The 7,974-nt window shown below is 42.0% G+C and overlaps 1 pseudogene; it reads right to left on the reverse strand.

Moving 5' to 3' along the window:
- Positions 1 to 1,762: 1,762 nt before the first annotated feature.
- LOC150104596 (large subunit ribosomal RNA) lies at positions 1,763 to 3,738 on the reverse strand (annotated as a pseudogene).
- Between the last annotated feature and the right edge of the window lie 4,236 nt (positions 3,739 to 7,974).

Raw genomic sequence — 7,974 nt, forward strand, 5'->3', positions numbered from 1 at the left:
AGTTTGCTATTTCTGAAGGTTTTATCATAACTTGTGTAAATCATATTATCTAGAACTTGCCAAATTCCTTCATCCGCTGTATTAGAGATGTCTGTGAAGAACTCACAGCATTTTGAGTCTACTTGGCTTAAAGTAAGTCTTGTATGACGTATTCTTTCACGTAAAAGAGAGAGAGAGAGAGAGAGAGAAATGTTTTATGATAAATGCGTTTGGCTTGTCTAGAATTAAAAAGCTGTCTGAGATGTAGAAAATTTGGAATAACGTTGTTGTCCCGACATCTTTTTAAAAAGGATAGGTGATTTAAATATTTGCTTTTTTACACTTCAAAAGTTCAAGATGGTGTACCTTCCATTTAGTAATCTCATCGATCCTGTTCATATTAGAAATTGTTAATTCTTGACCACAAAGATTAATGATCTTGGTCAAGTGTAGGTGATAACTAATTTAATTACCAACTAGTTTCGCCGGCTTGTGCTGTCGGTTTCATCAGGGCAATCAGGAAAGCAAAGAAACGAAAATTACAAGCTAAACGTTAACTGACAATTCTATTTCAATAATAAAATAGTGTTGCGCTTGAAACAATAAGTGTGTTGTGGATACATGATTTACTTGTTGAGATGCATTTTGTAGTTTGCACTGAAGTTCATTTCTTGTGTGTTTATTGTTCTAATTAAAGTCTTCCATATATCTGCTAGGATTTATGCAACTTGAACTTTCCGCAGACATCAGGACACGGAAATGCTGCATGCATACGTTATTCATTCCAGTCGTTCCATTATCCCTATCCAAATGCGACTGGAACTTTGCACAGACATCAGGACACGGAAATGCTGCAAATTTAGGGTATTCTTTCCATTCGTTCATTTATTCCTACCCTAATACATCATGAATTTTCCACGCTCACAGGATACGGAAATGCTGATATAAACGTTATTCGTTCCTTTATTCCTATCTAATATGATATGAACTTGCTGCACACATCAGGACACGGAATTGCTGCAAATGTACGGTATTTTTTCCAATCATTCCTTTATTCTTATCCTAATGTGACATGAACTTTCCTCTGTGATGAGGACACGGAAATGCTGCTTTTATACGTAATTCGTTGTAGTCGTTGGTTTATTGCTATCCGAATACGACATCAATCTTCCACACTAAAGAGGACACGGAAATGCTCCGTATATAGATTATTCGTTCCTGTCGTAGTATTCCATCAAATTTCCTGAGTAGTAAGGACACGGAAATGCTGCAAATGTACAGTATTTTTCCAGTCGTTGTTTTATTCCTATCCTAATGCGACATGAACTTTCCACTCTCATCAGGACACAGAAATGCTGCAAACGTACGATATTTTTTCAAATCGTTGCTTTATTCCTATCCTAATGCAACATGAACCTTCCCACACTCATCAAGACACGGAAATGCTGCATGTATAACTTTCCACATTCATCAGGAGACGGAAATGCTGCATATGTATATACGTTACTCGATCCAGTCGTTCCTTCATTCCTATCCTAATGCGACATGAACTTTCCTCTGTGATGAGGACACGGAAATGCTGTTTATATACGTAATTCGTTGTAATCGTCGGTTTACTGCTATCCGAATACGACATCAGTCTTCAAAACTAAAGAGGACACGGAAATGCTCCGTATATAGTTAATTCGTTCCTGTAGTATTATTACATCAATTTTCCTGAGTAATCAGGACACGGAAATGCTCCGAACATCCGTTGTCCGGGAAAGTGTCTCTCGGAGGAGACAAATCTCCCAGTCAGAGGATGAGTCTCAATAGATCGCAGTATGTTGGCTGCTCTTCTAAGCACGACACCCAAACCAGTACCTAGGTCGTCTGCGGACGATTTGGTGCCCGCACGTCACACCTGAATGGTGCGGCGTAGGAAGCAGCTACCGCATAGTCTCAACGGCTGCCTTGATGCTTCCATTCTAGTGTCCTCATCGCCAGAGTGATCGCCAGAGTGATCGCACCGTGACAGTACGAAAGCAACTCCGGCTAGCGCTGCCTTTTAACGCGCGAGGCACAAACGGTATCGTTGCAGTGGCTAGACGGGATTCTAACTTAGAGGCGTTCAGTCATAATCCCACTGATGGTAGATTTGCGCACTGGTCACTCGACCAAGCACATGTACCAAGTGTCCAAACCTGCGGTTCATCTCGTTCTGAGCAGGATTACTATCGCAACGACTAGTCATCAGTAAGGTAAAACCAACCTGTCTCACGACGGTCTAAACCGAGGTCACGTTCCCTATTAGTGGGTGAACAATCCAACGCTTGGCGAATTCTGCTTCGCAATGATAGGAAGAGCCGACATCGAAGGATCAAAAAGCGACGTCGCTATGAATGCTTGGCTACAACCAGCCAGTTATCCCTGTGGTAACTTTTCTGACACCTCTTGCTTAAAATTCTTAAAATCAAAAGGATCGATAGGCCCAGCTTTCGCGGTCCGTATTCGTACTGAAAATCAAGATCAAGCCGGTTTTTGCCATTTTGCTCTATGCAAGGTTTCTCTCCTCACTGAGTTTGCCTTAGGACACCTGAGTTACCTTTTGACAGATGTATCACCCCAGTCAAACTCCCCACCTGACACTGTCCTTGGAGCAGATCGCACCAGGCAACGGAGACCCGGAACTTAGGGCTAGAATCGTTGACCCAGAGGATCCGCTCTCCGCTTCACCGAGTCAGCAAAGAAACGATGAAAGTAGTGGTATTTCACCGGCGGCCGCAGGGCGACCTCCCATTTATGCTAGACCTCTCATGTCTCTTCACAGAGTCAGTCTAGAGTCAAGCTCAACAGGGTCTTCTTTCCCTGCTGATTGTGCCAAGCCCATTCCCTTGACTGTGGTTTCACTAGATAGTAGATAGGGACAGTGGGAATCTCGTTAATCCATTCATATGCATCACTAATTAGGTGACGTTGGGTTCTTTAAACAAACATTGTTGCCAGGTCTCACTACCTGTTGGCTGCCTTCCGCAGCCCAGGAGGTGGGGAAGCCCACACCACCATTCCCCTCCCTTTCCACCTCTACACGTTGATGTGCAGGGAGTAGGACAGTGTCCAACCTGCCATTACCATGCCTCTTGGACCTCTACACTATGATGTCCGCGGTTTGGGCAAGCTAGCCTTATGAATAACCCCTTGATCCATTGCCATTACCATGACCCGTAGCATCTACACATTGAAACCAAGGTTTTGGACTGCAGATCAGTCGCCTTCACCAACACAGGTGCCCTCAACAGTGAAAGCATAGTGTTGAGGCAGTCAGGGTTTGTCAAATTCAGTGACACACTGGCAAGGCTCCCACTTGCCTATAGTCATAGTTACTCCAACCCTTTGCCCGCGCTTGATTGAATTTCTTCACTTTGACATTCAGTACACTCTGCAGAAATCACATTGTGTCAACACCTCTCAATGGCCATCGCAATGCTTTGTTTTAATTAGACAGTCGGATTCCCCTGGTCCGTACCAGTTCTGAGTTGCTGGCTGAAACGATCGCCCCAGATGGTCCATCCGGCGCGCCGTGCAGCTGAGGCATTCCACCAGAAGGCCCCGATGCTGGTCCGGGCTCAACCGTTCCATCACTGGACAGTTTTGCCCAGTCCAGGTGCAGTGCCATACCCGCTTCGGAACCCAGCCCAACTGGCCCAGTCCTCAGAGCCAATCTTTGTCCCGAGGTTACGGATCCATCTTGCCGACTTCCCTTACCTACATTATTCTATCGACTAGAGGCTGTTCATCTAGGAGACCTGCTGTGGATATAAGTACAATCCAGCACGAAAATCATACTCTCTCCCTCGGATTTTCAAGGGCCGACAGGAGCACTCTGGACACTGCAGGAGGAGCAGTGCTTTATGGGGATAGCATCCCTATCTCCGGAAAAACCGATTCCAGGGAGCCAAACCCTTACGAAGAAAAGACAACTCTCCCTGGGACTCCTGTCGAGTTCTCCGAGTTCGGTTGTGTTACCGGACTTTGCCCCAGAGGGGCCGATCTCTGTGTCCGGGTTCGGGAATATTAACCTGATTCCCTTTCAGTCTACCGGAGGGACCAGCTCTTTCTTTTCGCAACATCCCGTTTCGGAACAGATTTCTCCTATCCCTTAGGACCGACTGACCCATGTTCAGCTGTTCACATGGAACCCTTCTCCACCTCAGTCCTCAAGATTCTCACTTGAGAATTTGCTACTACCACCAAGATCTGCACCAACGGCGGCTCTAGGCGGGCTTACGCCCGGCACCTTCAATGCACGCCGCTGCGTCCCTCCTACTCACTGCCGCATAAGAGTCGGGCTATTTTCTGCGGCAACGGCCGGGTATGGGCTCGACGCTGGAGCGCCATTCATTTTCAGGGCTAGTTGCTTCGGCAGGTGAGTTGTTACACATTCCTTAGCGGATTCTGACTTCCATGGCCACTATCCTGCTGTCTATAGCAACCAACACCTTTCATGGGGTCTCATGAGCGTCTAGCATATTGTTTCACGCGCACTACAATTTTGTTATTGAAATAGAATTGTCAGTTAACGTTTGGCTTGTAATTTTCGTTTCTTTGCTTTCTGATTGTACCCTGATGAAGCCGACAGCACAAGCCGGCGAAACTAGTTGGTGATTAAATTAGTTATTCACTTACACTTGACCAATATCTAAATAATAGTTAATTTTCATAGTGTTTTAATTTATTTTCCTATACGTCGTTTTGACTTTCTGTAATATTTTTGGTGTGTATTGAGAGGGGTGGGAAACTCAGAGACCATCCCGGGTGGCAAAAGCTCTAGCTACACCACTGCTCTACCAACGTAGAACACATTTTTCTTATTTCTGCATCTAGAAACCTTACTTTTATAATGGATTATATTAAGTTATCTTCGGCATGACAGTTTAATTTTTCAAGTCTCTTTTTTACTCTATGGCCCACAAATTTTCTTTGGGTTAATTTCTTTAGTGCCAGGAGAGTTACCTGGCCACTGAAACAATTGGATGTTAATTTTGAGGAACCCTAATTTTTTATTTTTTTTGAAGTTTAGTATGAAGCGAGATCCTGTTGGAAGATGAATTCTTTGTCTTTCTGGATCTGTGGGACCACTCTTTTCTCCAACATTTTTATGCAATGGTCACTGTCAACAGGCACAAATGATCTTGGACCGTCATGTGTAAAACAACCCCAGAACATCTTTTTAGCTAGGTGTTTTTTACAACATGTTGAAAGTGGAAAGGAGAAGTCTTCTCAGCCGCTAATTTTCGAACATAGGGTACTTGGTTTCCTTGAACAATGAAATTGCTCTCATCTGAGAATATTACCTTCTTACACTTCTCAATAGTCCAGTCTTTGTACATTTTTGCTCACTGGAGACTTTTTCTGCACATCCTTCGTCAACAACTGTTTCTTTTATGGCCTGTAGGCAGTCCTCCCTGCTCTCAACAATCTTCGACAGATTGTTATGTCAGAAACATTAATCCCACTAGTTGCCAATTCTCTATTTAAGTCTACAATCAGACAATCTTGGATTCATTTTGCTTTTTTTAACTAGTAAACGACCTTGAGTAAGTCTAGTTTTCTTTTTTTTGATCCCAGAATTTTCCTTTTCTGGTGGGAGAAAAGGTACCTGTCACCCTAAACTTGTTTTAGGGTGACAGCACCCAAACCAACACCATTCTCATTGGCAATTTGTTTCTGAGTTGTGGATGTATGCTGAGAAAGAGTACATTTTGAACGCTTTCTTGGAGATGGGTCGATTTTATGGCTACACAAAATGAATAAAACAGTATGAATATCAACTTGTTTACACTGTTATGCGTTTTTAACAAACATCGCAGAGAAAGTTAAAACAGTTACAGCACTCAACACTCTACCAAAATAGTGAACTAAAACCAAAACTAAGAATAGTAAACCGAAACGAAACGAAAAAAAAATAAAACGAAAACTAAAACAAAAACAAAAACTTGACGAAAACTCGGCTCGTTCGTATTAATTTGTTCGCCACTATAAAATATACAAGAAGCGGTCAGTTCACTGGCTACTCACAGGAATTCATTTCTTCGTCAAAGATCGCATTGCTGAGTAAAATGACATTTGAGTCCCAATGTGCCAATACAAAAATCACGGGAATTAAGTCCTTGATGGGATGTTGGCGCGCGCGCACACACACACACACACACACACACACACACACACACACACACACACACACACACACACACACACACACACACACACACACACACACACACACACACACACACACACACACACACACACACACACACACACACACACACACACACACACACACACACACACACACACACACACACACACACACACACACAGTTCAGATATACCGAATCTGTTTTCTGTATCATTTCGATAATAGGACTTCCGCTGGCAATCCTTCGGCCGATGTAGCATACAAACACGTGTAGTCGACCGAGTGTTGTAAGAATCGTGTAATCTAACGGAAGCTCCAATTGTTCAAATGGATGAGGACGAGGTATAGTTGCAGAGAGCCTAACTGAGTTCCATTCCTATAAGCTGAAAACAAATAGTATAGTGGATACAAGAATATAAGCCCTGGGTATTTCAGGAGTAGAAAAGGACGTCACCTGCCCTTTGTCACTGGACAGAGATCGCTTAGGAATAGTGCCATCAGCAATATCGGTGCAATTACATACTTCATTTGCCTGTTTATTCACAAGATCTAAACCCAGTTGAGTAAGATGAAGAACGAACTGTTCACGACACGTCGTAGGACAGTCTTGGCCAACATTCCTATATAACGCATTCGACACCTGTTGGAGTGAATGCTCTCATGAGATGAGTCTATTGTGAAGGCTACGAGTATAATAAGTGCTTTTTTTTTTCTATTAGGTAAGTGCAACTGACTGCTCTATGAATATGCACATAAATTTAAGTGTGCATATATGTGTGTGTAATCTATGTGATTTTAAACATAGGCTATTTGAATGATGTATTGAAATTCAATGTACGAGGTATGAAGCTTTTTTCTTGGTGATAAATAGCTGCTAATTCAGCAAAAACAGCGTAGGTGTAGTTAAATAAAGCCCTGGTGATACTGTCTAAATTAATTCGCCGAGCCTTTTTATCGGAACCTGTATGCACTTTAGTTCCCAGAATTAAGACATTTTATTTCGTTACATCGAACGGGTTGAACTGGTGTAGCCATGTTAGAAATGTGAGCAACAGAATTCCAACTCAGACTATAATATTCTTGGAAAAGAAGAAGAAAAAGAAACGGAGAATGAGAATGTGAAATTAAGCACTTCTAGAAAAGAGACTTGCAATATCAACCAATTTTAATGCTTATTTAATGATAAACTTTTTGATATATCTACGAGGGTGGTCTGAAAAGTTCTAGGCCTAAGAATGAAAAAATGAATTTATAATTTCAAAATTATTTTTGTTTTTCAACATAATCTCCCTTAAAACTAATACATTTATTCCAGCGATGCTCCAGCGCCATTATCCCGTCCCTGTAGTGGTTCTCAGCAAGACCTGCAAAATACCCCTTCTACAGCTGCAATCATCTCTTGATTCGCAGGATTAATCCTGAGAATATTTATTTTTTAAAAACAAAACAATAAAAATAATTACAAACATTGAATTATATGTGTTGTGTAGTTTAAAGGATAAAGAAATACCATAAATCTCAATCAATGTTTTGCAGACGTATGTGAAGTTTTTGTTTCACAGGTATATGATTTCAAAAGTATTAAAGAACCAAACAATCCAGTCCTTTTTTTCCCCCAGATTGTTTTTTTTTTTTTTTTGGACTTCTTTAAAAATCTGCATCCAAATTGCCTCATGCGTAGTGTTACAGGTTTGGCTTCGATACGCAACAGATGCCATTCGGTTGCTATATTACAAATGTTTGTAACATTGATTCGGACGCTAAGAGCATGTATATTTATACGAAGAATACTAAAGACCAAAAATACAATTTTT

This window comes from Typopeltis vanoorti, chromosome 7 (assembly GCF_054136105.1).
Source record: "Typopeltis vanoorti isolate ZY-2024b chromosome 7, IOZ_Tvanoo_1.0, whole genome shotgun sequence".
Lineage (NCBI taxonomy): Eukaryota > Metazoa > Arthropoda > Arachnida > Uropygi > Thelyphonidae > Typopeltis > Typopeltis vanoorti.